Source organism: Pinus tabuliformis, chromosome 7, assembly GCF_031772625.1.
Source record: "Pinus tabuliformis cultivar Carrire ecotype Pingquan chromosome 7, CPIR1, whole genome shotgun sequence".
In the NCBI taxonomy this organism is placed as follows: domain Eukaryota; kingdom Viridiplantae; phylum Streptophyta; class Pinopsida; order Pinales; family Pinaceae; genus Pinus; species Pinus tabuliformis.
Genome location: NC_142293.1, coordinates 1,930,169,654 through 1,930,191,094, shown reverse-complemented (window position 1 = coordinate 1,930,191,094; position 21,441 = coordinate 1,930,169,654).

Below are 21,441 nucleotides of genomic sequence, written 5' to 3'. Positions count from 1 at the left end.
ACATACGCTGCTCAGCTCAGTTCGCGCCTCAACAAACCGCCTGAAGTAGAGCCAATGCTGGCGATAAGTCAGCTCAGGTTTAAAGGCAAAGAGCCTACCTGATGAATCATTGCCGCCGATTGCCAGATCGCTCCAAGAAATAGGATCAATATTCATTGATACCAATTATGTAGGATTTCTGTTTATTAGATATTTAGATTAGCTTAGTATTTATAGACCCTTTCATTGTTTTGGAAAGGGTCGTAAAATTTTGTAATAGACTTAAAGACTGAAGTTTGCACTACTGTGCTTCAGCCTATATTCTTTTATGAAACTTGACCAATCGTTCTCAATTTGACAAGGAAGTTTCTTTATGCAATTGCGCACTACTGTCTTTTGTTGGGGATGTTTTCTGAGTCGAAGGAAGAACTGTGACATAGCGATTGATATACGGGAGTGTTAATCAGCTTATATGGTACTTTTATCTGTATCTGTATTCATTCCTTTTATATGAATTGTTGTGTAATTATTCTTGCTATTGTTGAATACATGTATGTGCTGTAACAGCAAATCTCTATCTCATTCCACTATTGGATGTTTTGCGATATTCCTTTTTTTAATCATGCATGTAACAATGATATAAATGATGAAGTGTAGTAATTTCGTTGTTATCGCTTTGCGTAACTATTTATGCACAATAGTCTTGAATGATTTAATATCTATGTTTTAGAGATGGAGTCATCTATATGCCTGTCTTAAAAGCACAGACCATCAAACGCTACGCTTTAGAAAATCGATAAGTTCCCAGGATAGATCATAGTTATTATATTTTATTGATAGTTTTAGTTATTCGCTTATCACCAACATATTCTATAAGTCATTCATCCATCCCGTCTACCTATAATTTTTGGGAAACTGGTCCCATTATCCCCAGTCGGAGCCACTATTCCAAACGAAAAAGGAGCTGTATCAAGGTCCGGACCGGGTGGTTTCCCCTATGTTGTTGCAGCGATTTTCGAGGCATCAACACGACCTAAGGGACTAAAGCTCCTTTGACTCATATTATCTATGCACTCTACTTCCACATTTCACGAAGACTTTACATTTTGTACAAAATTCAATCCAAAATTTTGACCAAAACTTAACCCTAGGGACCCCATCCCAACACCTACCAACTCTAGTTTGGTTTAAACCCTTTGATAAAAAAGTTATCCTACATCTTTGTGGTGTCGAACCCTCCTCTTTAGAAGGAAGGTTTCACAATCTTCAATATTTATGGATAGTTTGTTCCATGGTGAATATGTGATTCTATAATTAATTAGCTTAAGACACTCTTATGGCTAACTAGACTTAAACCAAACAACTCACACTATAAAATCCTTAAGATATCCATCAAGCAAACCAACTATAAAGGAACTTCCCAAAATCCGAGATGCTTGAGTCGATCAATCCCCCAAGAACCTTAGACTAATGAACGACTAGATAAGAAGTTACCACAACCTCCCTATACCAACCTGTTGTGGCCACCAACAACCCCCCTCTTTTTTTGGTATTAGCAATAACACCAAGCAAATGGGGACCCTTAATAAAAATCCAAAAAAAACATTTTATGAAAATTTTTGTATTCAACTCCTTAAATCTGTATCGCATCGCGAGAAGAGAATGAAACGTTTTCCTATGAGCATAGTAAACTGCGAAGAAGCGATGCGAAATTCATTGCATCGCATACATTATGAAGCGCCCTTAAATGAAAAATCTTAAGAAATCTCCAACGGCCGATATACGACGTCGCATATCGCAACATCGCGTAAGCAGCACACAATGATTGAATGACTAAACGCGATCTGCGATCTGCGATAAATGCGATCATGAATTTCTGCGATAACACATCTTGACGACGCGATCTGTGATGCTGTGATGCAAGTCACAGAAATCACCCATCGCAAATTTTCCTCGGCGCAGTATTCAAGGAAAGCTGTCCGTAAACCAAAATTCGGCGCGCGCCTTAAAAGAAATTAATGATTGTATGCCAAAGTATTCAAGAAGGACAGTTTTGTGTTTTTCGAAGAGTCAGTTCGTTATGGGTGTCATGATTATGCATTCATAAGAGCTTAAAGCTTTCATGTCAATCTTTATTATCATTACTCTTTTCCTTTGTGTAAACTGTAAGACAGGAAATAACATAAAGCAATGTGCAGGAAACATCTAAGGAAAAGGGGAAAGCATCAATGCTCGGAGAACAGAGAAGAGATGCCTTCATAAACGGATGCCGCATGCAACAGGACCACAGATTCCAGAGTATCACTCAACAGATGCTGATGTCAATAGGCCATCCAAAACTCAGAGTCAAAGGTGCACAAAAGCAGCATGTTTACAAAAGATCCTGAAGCTTATGCCCGGTAAAGCAAAAAGAAAAAAGGCGCTAAAGAAGGAAAATGCACCAGAAAAGCCCGGAACAAAGAACAGAGGCAGTTTTCGATGCAGAAAATTGTTCAGAGAGCAAAGTCCCTAACTTATTCAGTCATTCGCAAGGCCGGAAACCGAAATAGCAAAAGCAGAATCAGTTTGAGAGAAATTTGGGTTATTACCAAGTATACACGCAGTGAATACACCCAGCCAGAGGAATATTCTTGAAAATATCTCATAGTTTACCAGAAAGTGGTGCCAGCGCTTGTTATTTCTATTTTCATAGCTCAAACGAAAGTAGAAGGCGACCAACCGACTCTTCCCAGGCGAATGTTGCATGCTTGCAGTACTAAGGAGCAAATACAGAAATGGTTAGGAATTAGATTCAATTTTTAGAAATAGTTTTGCTTTAGCAGAAGGGAGGTCATTTAAAACCATATCCTAAATTTATGTAATTAAGTTAATTAGTTAGCAGTATTTAAACCCTTCTCAGGCATTAGGAGAAGGGTCCAGAAATTTGTCAAAAAACTTGTCCTCAGAACATGGACTTTTGCACCCTTGGAGGGGGTTTTGATGAATGGATGGATCAAGGTTTATTAATGTTTGCATTTGATATCTGCTACTGATTTTGCACTTCTGTACTCTTAGTAGATGTTAGAGAAAGGAGAGATAAATCATTGTTGCTTGAAGCTTATGAGTGGAACCAGTCATAAATGGTACTTTTATCTCTTGACTGTTTCTATTTATATTCTTAAAGTGATATACAGTTTTTAGTTGTTTATATGTTACTGCATGAATGTATGAGTTACCATTTGGCACTTTTGTACGGTGGAGTCATTTATTTATGTTTGATATATGAATAACTTATTATGCGATATGTTGTTCACAACTGTTTTGCCTAACTTTTTATGCAAAGTGGTTTATCTTAATTGATTTCTATTCTTATGATAGCTGAATGATCTTTATTACCAGTTATTGTTTGAAATCTCTTTAGGTCGCATACTAGAAGAAATTCACCCCGGGTTAGTGTAGATTAGATGTGTTGTTTCTCATTAGATTACAATAGCATAGAGTTAGTTTAAAAGTTTGAATTAAATTAGCTTTAAGTACTCTTAGATCAGCGTCATCCAACTCTGCACACACACACACCCTTAAATTGGGAAACTGGTCCCATTATCCCCAGTCGGACCCGCTATACCAAACGGATAAGGAGCTGCCAACCAAGGTCCGGACCGGGTGGGTATCCCCCTTGTTGTCGACCCGATTTTCGGGGCTTCAACATATTTGGCGCTAGAAGGAGGGCCCGAACTATGAATGGCACCTAAATCAAAATCTAAATACCATTCTGAAAGTAAATCGCCTTCATCAACTCCCCCGACTTCCCCAGTATGTTTAAATCCAGAGTTAGAAGTCGCTCGAGTATTAACAGCTGCTACATACCCTAATATTTTAGACCAATCTACCATTGAACCCCCTGAAGTTCAAACTCTGATTCGCAAACTCCAGGGATTTTCTATTTCTACACAGAGGTCTAATAAATCTCAAAGCAGCGTGACTTCGCAGTACAATCCTACTCATCCCCTAACCAGATTAAAGAGTGAAAAATTTGGCATCCAGCCAACTGAATTCCCTCTCCCCACCAGGAAAAGAGTAAGGAAAACACCACAAGAGTCTGACAGTGAGACTCTTTCATCTACATCGTCCATTTCAACTCCCTCACCGTGAAGTCAGCCACCCACATCTTCATTCCAAACCACTCATCCATCTTCCACAACCCCTCTTCTTCAATCATCTAAGATCATAATATCTTCATCTTCCCAGCCTCAGGGATCATCCTCTACACTTTCATTTACCAGTAGCTCAACGATGGCCCAGTCTCCATGGAACAATCCTGGGGCAGTTTTAATGCTTCCACCCCTGAGCCAAATACCGGCCCATCCTGAGAAATGGCTACCCAAATTCAATCCAGAAGCAGGCATGCTGGCTGAAGAGCACATTAACAATTTCATGCTTTCTGTCAATCTCAACGGAGTTACCAACGAGGATGCTGTTGTCCGGCTTTTTCCCTATACAATGCAAGGAACAGCGGGGTCATGGTACTTTTCATTACCTTCCGGGTCTATCACAAGTTGGGACATTTTTCAAATTCAATTCCTTACCAAGTTTGGTGATGACAGATCAACGACAACATTAATCAATGACCTATCCAATCTTAAAGCTGAGGCTAGAGAACCCATCAAAGATTTCAATTTACGGTTCAATAAAATCCTCAACAAAATTCCCACTGCTTCCCAACCCAGCGAAGAAGTACGATGTGAATGGTATATTACAGCCTTACCATCAAACTTAGCAATCTTCGTGGATAGGGCAAATAAAACAACCTTAGTTGAAAACTTGACAGAGGTGATAGCAGTAGAGAAACGCGTAGTAGCCCTGGAAAAGAGATCTGCGATAGAGGAACGCAAATCTAAAAAAGTCACCTTCAAGGAAGACTCCAAGAAGAAAAAAACGAAAGACCCTTTCGATTTGGAAGGATTGCAAAAAGTATTAAAGACCATGTCTAATGAGATGATTGACATAAAAAAACAAGTAGCAGAAACTTCTTCAAAAAAGCCCTACAGAGCTTTTAAAAGAGGCCCTTCAATGGATGTGAAACCACCCAACGCTATCTCAAATGTTGAATTTGAAGAAGAGGAAGAAGAAGAGAGTACCACTGAAGGGCAGACCGATGACGAAGAAGTTGTGGAACTACAAGGAATGTGGGATTTCATCCTCCCACAAGAAGAAGATCAAGAAGCATTTCTGGTTAGCACACGAAGCAAAAATCAACTTGATCCTCCCCAAACTACCCCTAAGCAAAAGGGCGCAAGCCCTGCAGCAAAAGATAAAGTCGCAACAAAGAAAACGACCGCTAAAGCGACTCAATCTAGCCCAGTCCAACCAGATCAAACACCTCCATCAAGAACACTGATAGTGTCGGATGAAATGGAATACAATATTATTGATGACATGAAAAAGACTAGGGCTAATATCACTCTTTATGAATTGAGCAAATTGAAACATCAACATAAGATAATGATGAAAGAATTACATGCCATGCCTACTACATCTTTGCCTATAGCTGTAGCTTCCCACAACATGGGAAGACCTCCAACCAACACGATCAATAAGATTGATCCAAATGACATTGCCTTTATTGGAGGAAGATCAAGGTCTCACGCTCCCCCTTTTCTTCTCACTTATGAAATTTTCAATAAAAATGTGCACAATTGTTTGGTAGATTCTGGTGCTTCAACGAATATTTTACCCAGATCAATATGTGCCAAGTTGAATGTTCAACCATATAAATCTGCAGTGCGCATAGTTCAGCTTGATTGATCTCAGGTCGAAGTGATTGGTGAACTTAATCAAGTGACCATAAGATTGTCGTCTAACCCGAAGGTATGTCAGGTTATTGACATTCTAGTAGCTGATATCCCAGAATTCTATGGCTTGATTCTTAGCAGGGATTGGTCCGAAAAACTCCATGGATACTTCTCAACCGACTGGTCGCACATGTGGTTACCCTACAATGGTAAACCGAATCAAATAAAGGTTGAACGAGAGTTACACCAGAAGTACATAGTAACGGAATTGGAGGGAGAAAATGAAACAATAGCATATAACAGCAGTATCATAGGCAATTACTCGATAGATTCTTTCCTCGGCAATTTCAATGCTCATACATCACCTTACTTAGAAAATTCAGTTTTGTCCCAAGTCGAAAATTTTTCCCAAACTGATAATTCAAAGTGTGTTAATTTTGTAGACAAACCTGTAAATACATCTTTGTTTTGGAAATTATATTTTGATGGCTCTAAATCTAACGAAGGAGCAGGAGCAGGATGCGTTCTGATTAGTCCAGAAGGAAATAAGACCATGCTTACATGCAAACTTGAATTCGATTGCACAAACAATACAACAGAATATGAGGCCTTGGTGCAAGGCCTATACAAAGCAATCGGGCTAAACGTCAAGTATCTTCAAGTCTTCGGAGACTCTGAGATTGTCGTCAAACAGGTACGTAACACCATACATTGCCTATCAGGTCATTTGAAACACTATCAATCTTTAGTGCAAGATCTGACTGAACATTTCATAGCATTCAATATTTCGTCAATCCCAAGACTCCAAAATGCGAGTGCAAACCTTTTAGCTAACGTATCCTCTAGACTTATTCCCTCCAAAGATTTTAGTCCAGATAGATTCTCAATAGAATTAATCTTTAGACCATCCATCCCTGACAACATTACAAATTGGAGAGTATTCAATGATGATCCTGATATTGTAAATTTCCTCACTTCTGAAGGATCCTACTCCAATCAAATAATTGACGAAGACCATCATGATCGATAAATACAACAAGATAGCACTGATTATGCTATACCTAAATCGGTGGTTAAGTTAGAAGACTTATACGATTTGAAAAGTCGGTTTAAAAGGTCTACCAATTCTAAGCTCTACAGTTCAACTCTGAACTATGAATTAGTAAACCTAGGAACCGATGATAAACCACAAAACGTTAATCTAGGCCACGGCCTAGCCCCTGAAGAAAAACTAGCGTATATTCGTCTTTTGAGACAATACAAAAATGTTTTTTCCTGGAATTACGATGAGCTGAAGACATACGACACTTCTATCATTCAACATACTATCCCTATGATTGACAAAGAAAAACCTATCCAGCAGAAACTCAGGAAAATCCACCCCAATTTAGAAAATCAGATAAAAACTGAGCTAAATAAGTTATTAAAAGCCAAAATAATTTTCCCCGTCAGACATTCCAAATGGGTCTCCATTATGGTACCCGTTAAAAAGAAAAACGGAGATATTAGAATCTGCATCAATTTTCGGAATCTCAACAAAGCCTGTCAAAAAGACAATTTTCCCCTCCCACCTATGGAGCAGATATTACAGGCAGTAGCAGGCTCAGAACTAATGTCTTTTTTGGATGGATTTTTAGGATACAATCAAGTGCTGGTACATCCCGATGATCAGTTAAAAACCACATTCCGAACTAAATGGGGCACATACGCATATCGAAAGATGCCATTTGGTTTGATCAATGCCGGCGCTACATTTCAGAGAGCCATGGACATCGCATTCAAGGGTTTAGTCAATAAATATGTAGTAATTTATTTGGATGATATAACAGTGTACTCCAAGAAGGGAAGCGACCATCTCAAAGACTTGAAAAAAATCTTTCAACAATGTTTAAGGTACGGGATTTCACTTAACCCAAAGAAATATTTTTTCGCATTAAGTGAAGGAAAACTTCTAGGATTCATAGTGTCAAAATCTAGTATTCACATTGAGCCTGACAGAATCAAAGAAATTTCTGAAATATCCCTACCTCATAACAAAAAATCCATGCAATCTTTCCTTGGTCAAATCAATTTTGTGAAGAGATTTGTCCCAGATTTTTCACGAATTGTTTCTCCTTTGCAAACCATGATTAAAAAGAATTCAAATTTTAAATGGGGTCAAGATGAGCATGAAGCATTCAACCTGATCAAACAAGCTATCATTAACGCTCCATCTTTAGCAACCCCAAATTTTTCAGAATCTTTTATCTTATACACATTTGCCTCAGGGAAATCATATGTCGCGATTCTAACTCAAGCAAATCAAGAGAAAGCGGAAGCTCCAATCGCATTTTTTAGCTTGAATTTACAAGGTGCTGAACTCAACTATTCAGACGTGGAGAAACAGGCATATGCTGTTTTCAAAGCGGTCAAATATTTCAGACCTTTCTTACTTAAAACCCATACTAAGGTCATAGTACCATTTCCAGCGGTAAGAAATCTTCTAATACAGAAGGATGTGGGTGAAAAAAGAGCAAATTGGATCACCACTTTACAAGAATACGACCTTGAGATCAAACCAGCAAGCATTGTGAGAGGTCAAGGCTTCTACAAAATGTTGGCTGGAGCATCGCAAATTCCTGAAAATTCATCTGAAGAGGTACAAATGTATGAGGTAAGCGTAAACGATGCAGAATCATTATATGCTGACACCATTTATTATCTTAAGAACGGGTATGCTCCATCACACCTGGATCACACCAAGAAAAGAGCTCTGAGATTGAAAGCTAAACAATATCAGCTCATAAATGATGTTCTGTTTAAAAGGAATTACGATTCTGTTCTTCTTAGGTGTCTTGAGAAAACTGAAGCCGAAAAGGTTTTGCAGGAACTCCACGATGGACCAGCAGGCGGACACTATGCTGGAGATGCTACTGCACATAAAATCTTACGTGTAGGATATTATTGGCCCACGTTGTTCAAAGACTCACACAGTTACGTGAGGAAATGCCAAGTCTGCCAAACTACTGTAGGGAGACAAAAGAAATCGTCCATGCCACTACAGCCGGTAAACATCGAGCAACCATTCAGTCAGTGGGGCTTGGACATAATAGGTGAGATCATTCCTCACTCTTCTAAGCAGCATAGATACATCCTCACGGCAACAGATTATTTTACTAAATGGGTAGAAGCAGTTTCTCTCAAGACAGCTAATTCTGAAAACATCATTGAATTCATAGATCAATTTATAATCACTAGGTTTGGATTGCCAACGGCTTTAATGTTTGATAATGCCTCATACTTTTCTGGGAATGCAATGACTGAGTTTGCACTTAAAAGAGGGTTCAAACTGAAATATTCGGCCAGCTACTATCCGCAAGGTAATGGGTTAGCTGAGTCAACAAATAAAAACCTAATCAGGATTATTAAAAGAACAGTTGACCAGAACCAAAAGAATTGGCACAAAGCTTTGGTAAATGCTTTATGGGCAGATAGAATAACAAAGAAAGCTTCAATCGACACTTCTCCCTTTAATTTAGTTTATGGGAAAGAAGTGGTTCTTCCAACTCACTTAGTCATCCCCTCTTTGTATTTTGTACAATACATCGATGAAGTATCTACTTCCTCCATACAACTAAGACAAATGGAAATAATTAAATTAGAAGAACAACGAGAACAAACTAAGAAAACCCATGCTCATCACCAAGCGCTAATAAAATCCTCTTTTGACTCGAGCATAATGACCAGAAAAATTTTTCAGATGGGAGATTTAGTTTTGAAATGGGATAAGGCTCATGAAGAAAAGGGCAAACATACAAAATTTCAGAAGATGTGGCTTGGTCCTTTTCAGATTGTAGAAGTCATAGGCCCATCAACATTTGTGTTGCAGGATTTAGCAGGTAGAAGGGATTCTTTGCCTGTTAATGGACAGATCCTTAAAATATATTTTCCATAGAAGATTATTCTTCTATTTTGTAGGATAGTTTTAGTTTTTCTTTTCTTTCTTATAAATAAAACTAGTTGTAGATGGTTACTACAGGAGTTCACGAAAAAGACACCAATTCTCTATCAGATTTTGATTTTTTTCGCTTGTACAAATAGTAAAATTTTTCGAAAAATCTGATCTTTATTATTGACAGATAGAGTTAACTTTAGCCTAGATATGATACTAGTTTCAACTTCAAAAATTTGATGAAAGCAACCTTTGGCAAAAAATTGTTTTATATCAGCACAATTAAAGGTATCAATAATAAAATAAATATTCTCTGTAAAACTGCTGTTTTCAAACTCTATTATTGTTGTCCAGAGCTTTCTTAAGGAAAAACAATGATTTCCTCCCTGCTAAAGGAAATCGCAGCATTCAGAGGAACAATCCGAGAAAACACTATATCTCAAAGAATAAGAGGTCTCATCACGAGCCAGCTTATCATGATCACAGATATTATAACTTGCTGACTTTGCCAATACTGTCCACCAAAACAGGGCAACGACTCAAGATTGTTGCAATCAAAAGACAAGGGGTCTCATCACGAGCCAGCTTGTTCAGCAAAAGTGTAAATCAAGTGAATGACTGTGTCATAATTTGGCCACCAAACCAAGACATTGTTCTTTAGAGAATAAAAAAAGAAAAAAGTGTCAAAATGGGCTTTTCTCTGAAAAGTTGTAAATAGCCTTAAGCAGGATAAAGGATCATTGCTCGGTAACAGGTAACCCTGTCGAGGCTATGGATCCCTGCTGGCAGCAGAGGCTCTACCTACGACAAATGAGCATATTTTAAAAGCCAGCACACAGAGAAGACCTTATTTTATCTTTAAAAGACCAAGTAATGGCTGATGTAAATGCAAGGACAAAGCCTGAGGAAGCAAACAATTGGAATATAAAAAGGTTGAAACAAAATATCATTGATAGGATAAGGCATAATGTACTCTATCTGTCCATAACAAAATTTATACTTATGAAAATTTTTCTTCTTTGGAAGTTAAAATTCAATAGAAAAGCATAGATAACTGGTTCTTCCTAGTGAATCGCCATTGTTGTGGCCACCAACAACCCCCCTCTTTGTTTGGTATTTACAATAACACCAAGCAAATGGGGACCCTTAATAAAAATCCAAAAAAAACATTTTATGAAAATTTTTGTATTCAACTCCTTAAAGCTGTATCGCATCGCGAGAAGAGAATGAAACGTTTTCCTATGAGCATAATAAACTGCGAAGAAGCGCCGCAAAATTCATCACATCGCATACGTTATGAAGCGCCCTTAAATGAAAAATCTTAAGAAATCTCCGATGGTCGATATGCAACGTCGCATATCGCAACATCGCGTAAGCAGCACACAATGATTGAATGACTAAATGTGATCTGCGATAAATGCGATCATGAATTTCTGCGATGACACATCTTGACGACGCGATCTGCGATGCTACCATGCGAGTTGCAGAAATCAGCCATCACAAATTTTCCTCGGCGCAGTATTCAAGGAAATCTGTCCGTAAACCAAAATTGGGTGCGCGCCTTAAAAGAAATTAATGATTGTACGCCAAAGTATTCAAGAAGGACAGTTTTGTGTTTTTCGAAGAGTTAGTTTGTTATGGGTGTCATGATTATGCATTCATAAGAGCTTAAAGCTTTCATGTCAATCTTTATTATCATTACTCTTTTCCTTTGCGTAAACTGTAAGACAGGAAATAACATAAAGCAATGTACAGGAAACATCTAAGGAAAAGGGGAAAGCGTTAATGCTCAGAGAACAGAGAAGAGATGCCTTCATAAACGGATGCCGCATGCAACAGGACCACAGATTCTAGAGTATCACTCAACAGATGCTGATGTCAATAGGCCATCCAAAACTCAGAGTCAAAGGCGCACAAAAGCAGCATGTTTACAAAAGATCCTGAAGCTTATGCCCGGTAAAGCAAAAAGAAAAAAGGCGCTAAAGAAGGAAAACGCACCAGAAAAGCCCGGAACAAAGAACGGAGGCAATTTTCGAGCAGAAAATTGTTCAGAGAGCAAAGTCCCTAACTTATTTAGTCATTCGCAAGGCCAGAAACCGAAATAGCAAAAGCAGAATTAGTTTGAGAGAAATTTGGGTTATTACCAAGTATACACGTAGTGAATACACCTAGCCAGAGGAAGATTCTTGAAAATATCTCATAGTTTACCAGAAAGTGGTGCCAACACTTTTTATTTCTATTTTCATAGCTCAAACGAAGGCAGAAGGCAACCAACCGACTCTTCCCAGGTGAATGTTGCATGCTTGTAGTACTAAGGAGCAAATACAGAAATGGTTAGGAATTAGATTCAATTTTTAGAAATAGTTTTGCTTTAGCAGAAGGGCGGTCATTTAAAATCGTATCCTAAATTTATGTAATTAAGTTAATTAGTTAGCAGTATTTAAACCCTTCTCAGGCATTAGGAGAAGGGTCCAGAAATTTGTCAAAAAACTTGTCCTCAGAACATGCACTTTTGCACCCTCGGAGGGGGTTTTGATGAATGGATGGATCAATGTTTATTAATGTTTCCATTTGATATCTGCTACTGATGTTGCACTTCTGTACTCTTAGTAGATGTTAGAGCAAGGAGAGATAAATCATTGTTGCTTGAAGCTTATGAGTGGAACCAGTCATAAATGGTACTTTTATCTCTTGACTGTTTCTGTTTATATTCTTAAAGTGATATACAGTTTCTAGTTGTTTATATGTTACTGCATGAATGTATGAGTTACCATTTGGCACTTTTGTATGGTGGAGTCACTTATTTATGTTTGATATATGAATAACTTATTATGCGATATGCTGTTCACAACTGTTTTGCCTAACTTTTTATGCAAATTGGTTTATCTTAATTGATTTCTATTCTTATGATAGTTGAATGATCTTTATTACCAGTTATTTTTTGAAATCTCTTTAGATCGCATAATAGAAGAAATTCACCCTGGGTTAGCGTAGATTAGATGTGTTGTTTCTCATTAGATTACAATAGCATATAGTTAGTTTAAAAGTTTGAATTAAATTAGCTTTAAGTACTCTTAGATCAGCGTCATCCAACTCTGCACACACACACACCCTTAAATTGGGAAACTAGTCCCATTATCCCCAGTCAGACCCACTCTACCAAACGGATAAGGAGATGCCAACCAATGTCTGAACCGGGTGGGTATCCCCCTTGTTGTCGACCCGATTTTCGGGGCTTCAACACAACCCTGACCAGTGCAAGTGAACTCGATGGAGCTTAATGTCACCAGTGATATGGTGATTGATGTCTACCTCAAGTACCATGGTGACTGTTATAGACATTTTTGTGCCTTACAGCTATAAGCATGAAATGTCCATAATTCAAGGGATATAAAGTCCCTAAAGATGTTGTTATAGCTCCTAAAGGAACAAGGTCAACCAATGACAGCTTCTCCCAGAAGTTCTCCACCAAAAACCACTCAGAAACAGTCAATTCAGGATCAATTCAGAGGCTCCACTAGCTGCCTGCATTGAAATGCAGAGGCTACACTGGCTAGGTGCACTGCAACGCAGGTGGAAGCACTACCAGGGTGCGCTGAGTGGGAAATGACAAATGGCAAACTCATTCAACGAGGTGGAAAGACCCTGGAAGCTTCCATAATCTTCTCCAATGACACTTGCCTCAATGAATTCGACTAGTGATGAGTAAGAGGCTCTCAACCTCCAAGTGGAAGCAAGAACTGACAGAGAGAAGCCACAAGTCAAAACATAAGCTGACTCATCCTCTTTGCTTACATCTATATATGGATCTCTCACCCAGAGGTTCAAGAGGCTAGAATTTTGTACTTTGCAGAGAATTGTTGTTGGTTTGAGATTGAGATTAGTACATTGGGTGATTTATGCTTTGTTGGAGGAGAGAAAGGGATTCCTTTGCTGGGAGGTAGATGCTGGATCGGAACTCACTTGGTTGTATCTCCTCTTGGAATTTCTTATTCTATCAATAAACTATTTGAGTTTCTCCTACATGCTGTGTACCCAAGGATAATTTTAGGGGCGAATGTTCGCCCTTTGGCGAAATTAAGGGGTTTTAAATTTTTAGTGGGTGAATATTTTGTATCATAGTACATTTTTACAAATCACCTCAAATAGCCCACCTTATTTTAAGGGAGAGGGTAAAAAAGGTAAATTTAGCCCTTGAAATTAGGACTTACAACCTTCCAATCGCCCATTTTCAAGAATAGATTTTATTTAAGTGAATCCATTCGCCCATTTTCAAGAATAGGTTTTATTTAAGTAAATCCTATGGGCCAAATACCATATTTATAAAAGAGGTATGGTAAATTAATAAAAATATAAATAAATGAGAGGTATGGTAAATAAATAAAACATTTTTTATATTTACTCTATAAGTCACCTTATATACATGTAAGGGTGTAAACAAATAAAAATATAAGTAAATTGGAGGTACGGTAAATAATAAAACGTCTTTTTATACTTACTCAAAAGGTATGGTAAATAAATAAAAATATAAATAAACTAGACGTATCGTAAATAAATAAAACCTATTTTTATATTTAGTCCATAACCCTCGTTCTATTTATGAAGGCTCAAGAAAGAGGTTTTATTTAAGTGAATCCTATGGGCCAAATACCATATTTGTAAAAGAGGTATGGTAAATTAATAAAAATATAAATAAAGGAGAGGTATGGTAAACAAATAAAACATTTTTTTATATTTACTCCATAAGTCACCTTATATTTACGAACACTCAAAAAATGGGTTATATTTAGGTGAAACCTATGGCCAAAATACTATGGGACAAATACCATGGACTAGATTGTTATTAATACAATGCCAAAAACCATTATTAACCCTAATATTAGAATTAATAAAAATAAAAATGGCACATGGTATTGACCCATGGTATTCACCAAAATGGCACATGGTATTGACCCATGGTATTCACCTGGAATGTAGCCTATTTAAATGGGGGAATTAAACCAGCATGTACCCTATGCTAAGATTCACAAGGACTTTACAAAGTTTTATTATTTAGTGAAAGACTCGCCAAGATCTTACAAGATTTTATAATTGAGTAAAATATTCGCCATGCCTGGTGAGAGATTCGCCAAAAAATTATATATACATATTATATTATTGATAAAATCGCCTTCCATTTTTCCTATATACCATGGAGATTCGCCCATTTATTATATTTATAAATTTAGGGGGGGTTCTTAAAATTTTCCCTGTGTGTACCAATGATGTTTTGTCATGCTTACATGTTTAGCTTAATCTGATCTTGAGCTTTTTATGAATGTATATCTGTATCTTTGTGTAGTTTCTCTCTCTTGTGATCTTGCAGGAATTCGGTGAAGCTGGGCCGGTGAAGGAGCAAGAAGCTGGGAGCTACTGAAGAGAGGAGTGATTTGGATCGACAAACTAGCGGAAGACACAGGTTAGTTACATCCTTCTTCCTCATTTACATTTCATAAAGAAGAATACTCAATTAGTTTACCTTGTTTGTTGCTAAGGCACTATCACACCTTAGAGTGGGATAGGGGCATTCCGAATGGATACTTTTCCCAACAAAAAATTGGCAACTCCACTGGGGATCGTATCTTGTTAGTTTATTTGTGTTTCTATTGTTGTCCTTCTCATAAACTCAGGAGTGCCAAATCGAAATGCATTTGCCATTTTCAAATGCAAAGTAGAGATCTGCCACTCTAGTCCACTCACTGGGCCTGTTTTTATGATCTGAACAGCTGATCCACAAGTGCTCTAACAGCCCTTTGTGATAGATCTTAGTCCTCCTTTAAATCATCCTCCTAATTGTACCTAATTGATAGCTTTTATCCGGCCAAAAACTGTAGATTAAACTGCAAACCGTGACCCAGAACCCAGAAACAATTTTCGTTTCTGCTTCAGCGTGGACTCTGTGAAGAGGTTATGCATTTCAACGCAGGTCCCGTGAAGGATACCTGCGCTGAAGTTCAGTTTCTCTGTGCTGAGGGTGCGCTGATCAGCCTTTGCCTTGTGCAGCTATGGTTCCCTGCTTCCTTTTTCTCAGTTTTATCTCTGTTTTTTGCAGCCTGTTATCAGTCAGTGTACCTATCTGAAACCCCTTTTCTTTGCCTCAATTCCGCCTCAGTTGTATAAAGAAACTGTATTTGTTCTTTGTTTATTTGTTACATCATTTGCAGTTTCCCATTACAAAAGTAAACTAGTCATACTGTCGCCTTAGATCTAGACCTTTCGTAAGTGTCGTTTTGATCTTAGGAGTGAGTTTGTTTGCTTTTCACAGTTGATTACGCTTTTACTTTTGTCTTTTGGTTTGAATTTATGCATTTCTAGTGTCGAAACAAGTGTTTACTTCAAAATCATAAAGTGTCGTAATCGTCTTTTTGTTTTCAAAAAGAAACTTGTTTATGTTTTCACTTGAAATCGAATTCAAATTTGTACAACAGCTTTCTTTTTAGGCATCAATATTAAGAAAGCAAAAACAAATACATGCATATGTGCATTTGCATTTTGATAGTTTGCATGCTTTGATTTAGGAAAAGTGCATTTACAGTGTGCTCTATGCTCTTTGAGAAAAGATTGTGTCTTTCTTTTCCCCTTGTAGCTAGGATTTTCATTGTTGAAAAGATATAAAAGCTTGCTTATCATCTTTAGACTGCATTTAGGAATTGTATCATACATCTCGTGGTGATCCAAAAAGGAAAAATTCTAAGAAAGATCAACCTAAAATAAATTGAATGAACTTAACAACGCTTTGTAACTTAACGCACAACATAGAGGTCTAGGCTAGAGATGTGTTCCAGCGTCGTAAAACCTGGTGACTGTCGATCTCGCTGATGGTTGGGTGATTCCTCCTGAGAGACGATAAGCGCTAGTACGGATTGTGCTCCCACGTACCGTCGAGTATATATTGGGGGACCCCTTTAGGCATAAAACCTTTATCCTTAGGAAGCCGTGTCGGCTGCCCTACTGATCGCAATGCACTGAACACAGCATTCGGGAAGATTGACCGCCCGTACCTTAAAAAGTATTCTGCGGTTTTGCAAAAAGTTTGGCACACCCTCTACCTAGAACTCCAGAGCAATTCCTTTTGCCCTTTTTCAGACTCTATAATGGAAAAATTCCATCCGAGCATTTGTCACTTCGGGCTCGTTAAAACATCGAAGGAGACTAGAGTCATCTTTTGCTTTTTCTCGACTCTTTAAAATTGAAAAAGCAAGTTGTGTATAAGCGTCGTTAAAATTTATTTTAAACGGAATATTCATACCCTTTTTCCTGCGTTGATCTTTAGGTTGAGAAAATGGAGCCTACCAACCAAGGAATTCCCCTTGGTGGAAATCCTAGTCCCTTCTCCTCTTGGGGAGATGTTGGTATGCCCCATATGGCCACATTGTCGCTTCCAGGACTGACAATTGGCTTGCCGGTCTGGCTCTTCTCAACCAATGTCGTTCAGAGCACCACTATTCCTGAACAGTCGAATCAATAGTTAGACCAGTCCAGAGTTACCCACCAACCTTCTACTTCTAATAATTCTTCCTCCCCTCCTTCCTCTTCACTTGACGGGACTGGTAAAGATAAAAACCAAGTTCCTAAGGAGAAGAAGGAAAAGAAGAAGAAAGAGAAGAAGAAGAAGGAGCCAAAAGCGACTGGGGGCAAAGAAGTGTCGTCTAACAAAAATCCACACACAGCACTGACTAGGCCTAAATCGCCATGTGTCATATGCAAGGGAGACCACTTCCACAGAGATTGTCCCTGTATCCCTCGGATACTAAGGGACTGGTCTCCCCGTTTGCACAATCCGGTGGCATCAACCTCTGATAGCCATGTTGAATGCATACCATCAACTAGCGAAAGTGAAGTCCTTGGACAAAAAGGGAGAACTAGATCTCCCTGTAGACTGTGCGAAGGCAACCACGCCATCCACCATTGTCCCTTCTTAGACGAAGCGAAAAGAGTTTTGGATGATTGTCCGGTTTCACCGTTACGACTTCCTCCTGGATATAAAAAACTCTTGCCGAGTCCTTCGTTAGTTGAAAATCCAGCTGGCCCGCTCAAGTGGTCAGCTGAAGCGCCGGTCATTGAAGATGAACCAGCTGAATCCATACCCGACGAAAGTCAAAAGGTCGAGGCGGCAGTTGACCCGGTCTTGCCTTCAGAGGATTTATCTTCGAATGATACAGTCACTGAAGAGGATAAAGATGACACCATCCAAATTCTCTTCATCAACACAGACTCCAACGAGCACGGGGGCAATTCCCCCATTCCTTTATCGCAGGAAGGAAGTTCGTCAGAGCGATACCCAGCCGTCTACTCGGTCCCACCACCAAGCAACCTAGTTGTCTCCTTCGACTGGAACCAACTAGGCAGACCCCGTTTTCCAGCAAGCATACCATTCAGAATTATCGTCCAAATATACAGAATGGTCATGGCTGGCACCATCATTGATGAGGGGGCATCTGTGAGTATCCTTTCCTCTATTGCTTGGAAAGCGCTTGGTTCGCCAGCGCTTTTGCCTGAAATGAGAAATCTGACAGGCTTTGATAAAGGAACCAGTCGACCTTTAGGGATCCTCCCCAATGTGCCCATAACATTGAAAGGGAAGACCGTTCAAATGAACGTGATGGTCGTTCAAGGACCCTTGGATTATAACCTACTCCTTGGACGAGACTATATATATTGCATGGGAGCCATCGTCTCCTCACTCTTTAGAGTAATGTGTTTTCCGCACGAAGGAAGAGTGGTCAAGCTCGTGGACCAGCTTTCATTTCCCAGATCACGCATCGCAAATAGTCATATACCTTCCCTAAATGGTCTCTTCACGTAAGAAATGTCTCAACCCACGGTCCGTCCTCCCGATGAGAGCGAGTAATTCAGAAGGATATGACTGGAACCCAGGGGGCATGCGTCCTGGTCTGCTTCGGCAGGAAAACTTTGGGTATAGGGTAGGTTTCCGCAGGAGAATATGACTAGTCTGTACCCCGTCCGTCTTGGAAGAGGGGTTATTCTAGAATAAGATTCTTTTGTCAAAGTTATGTGTTTGGCGCTCATTGTCAGTCACCTTTATCTATCTCGGTAGACATCGCTGAAGAAGTGTTTTGTTTGCTGCGCAAATGAGACAATCTTTGGTAACCTGAAAGAGGTAGGCCTTTCCTGGTAGAACAAATGTTTTATCTGCAAATTGAGAGGTAACCTTGAAATCGTACTTTATACCTGGGGACATGCAAACCTTTTGGAGTGCAAGCAAGGGGCGGCTATTTATTTTTTAAATTTTTAGGTCCTCCCTTTAAACCCGTAGGTCTAACCCTTTAAACTCGTAGGATTAGTCGTTTCTGAACTTGCATAAAGAAAGGATTCCAGGAGCATAGCTTTGTGAGGCGCAAGCTCCATAAAAAATGAGATCTTACATGAGACATTCTTATCATATGACTGGAAAATCGAGCAGCTTTAGCACATAGTTCATGCTCGTTAAAAAATAAACATAAGATCGAGCAGTTTTAGCACATAGTTCATTCTCGTTAAAAAATAAACATAAGATCGAGCAAGTGTTTCAACCCACGTTTAAGCTCGTTCAGTAAATAACCACCGTGAATGTAACCTTATCAGCCATTAAAGCCTTGGTCATGTTTGCACTGTCACCTCCACTTTTCCATTGGCCGATCATTCACCTCCATTTGATTGTTTACCCATTTTGAGGAACAGCTGTGAAGAGTGATTTCACTAGATCCTTGTGACACTGCCGTGATTGGAAAATTCCAACCCTTACCTGGAATCAGCTGCTAACCCGTTTTATCACTCGTTCCTCAAAAGACGAGTCTTCTTTAAGCTCTTTTCATCTGACTCGTAAAATATGAAAAGATTGCCGAGTTTTGGCCTTCCAGCTCGTTAAAGCGACCGGAAGTGCTATCCCTCCTCTAGATTTTAATCTTTTTGGACCTGAGGGATTATTGCACAAAAAGATCGAGCGCTTGTTTTGTTCGGCTCGTTAAAACTATCGAAAATTCATCCCTTATGTATTGTTTTATACTTTTTCACACTTAAGGGATTAGATGACGAAAAAGGACCTTTGAAGTTATCTTTACGTACCTTTTTAGACTCTCTAAAAATGAAAAGGGACCGAGTTATCTTTGTCGTTAAACTCGTTAAAAAACATTAATAGCGACAAACTTGTCTTTAGACGAGAACGAGTTTCACTATCGCTAGGCTCGTTAAAACAAAACATAGCGATGGGTTTGCCCGAAGGGAAAATTATAGAACAAGCATATGTTATCCTCCTCAAGCTTGACAAAAATAAAGAGGTACTGGTCAGCAATGACTGGGGAAAAATTGGGAAGAAACTCAAAGAACTTTATTGGTAGCAAGTCGCTCTTGAACATGACACTTCCACTCCGTGCCTGAGTCGGGTTGGGTTGTTTCATTCACCAGTCACATCGCCATGGTCTCGCCATACCATCCATCTTTGGGGTAAATGCTACCAATCCATCACATAAGTGTCGCCGATATGTTCAAGAGAAGTCATCCAGAGAAGTCAACCGTGTCCCATCCACTACCATACATTATCCTTCATTCTTTCATGACCGCCACCCTGAACCATATATCATCAGATCGTTTTCACCTCCATCAAAATCATTTGCTCCGTTCCGTGTCACTGATGTGGGATACATTAAGGCCCTCCTTTGACGGATCGCTTCTTGTTGACATCAGCTCATTATCCAAGAAGTTGATATAGGGACACCCCCTTCAGTACTTTGAAGCTTGCATGCCTCAATGGCAAGTTTCTCACTTCTGGCGACAGTTATACATCAATGACCTTCGACCGAAAGATTTTGCGTGGTGTTCGACGCCAAGTCCTTTATTCACACCACGTGAATTGTACTGCAGTACCTTGAGGGTCATTATCATTATCGGTGATTCCTCTCGCGCTTGTTAACGGTTTACATCATTAACTGGTAATCAAGCGATGTCTTTCCATGTTCGACTTCAAAACATTTCTCACATGGATCAACTTGTACTTAGAGTGAAGATCGAACGAGTTTGAAGACCCCGGATCTAGTTTCATCCATCCGGGCTGCGATATATATTCAGGAAAAATAAAGACATTGACATGTACAGCATTGCAGCACAGACAATCATCCTACCAAAGGATGATGATTTCAGCAGGATCATCAGTCTATCATCAGACAATTGTCTGTCCTATGTACATAAAAATGAATTTATAAAGTTGAGCATGGGAATGCCCACCTCAGCTAGATCATGAAAACAGTATGAAAAATAATGTATTGTATTGTATCTTATTACAGGTCTCCTCCCAGCATTGAATGAACTTCGGATCCTCCTAATAAATCATTTCACCCGATAAACGGCCTCATACTTTAGGGGGCAATTGTTATAGACATTTTTGTGCCTTACAGCTATAAGCATGAAATGTCCATAATTCAAGGGATCCAAAGTCCCTAAAGATGTTGTTACAGCTCCTAAAGGAACAAGGTCAACCAATGACAGCTTCTCCCAGAAGTTCTCCACCAAAAACCACTCAGAAACAGTCAATTCAGGATCAATTCAGAGGCTCCACTAGTTGCCTGCGTTGAAATGCAGAGGCTACACTGGCTAGGTGCACTGCAACGCAGGTGGAAGCACTACCAGGGTGCGCTGAGCGGGAAATGACAAATGGCAAACTCATTCAACGAGGTGGAAAGACCCTGGAAGCTTCCAGAATCTTCTCCAATGACACTTGCCTCAATG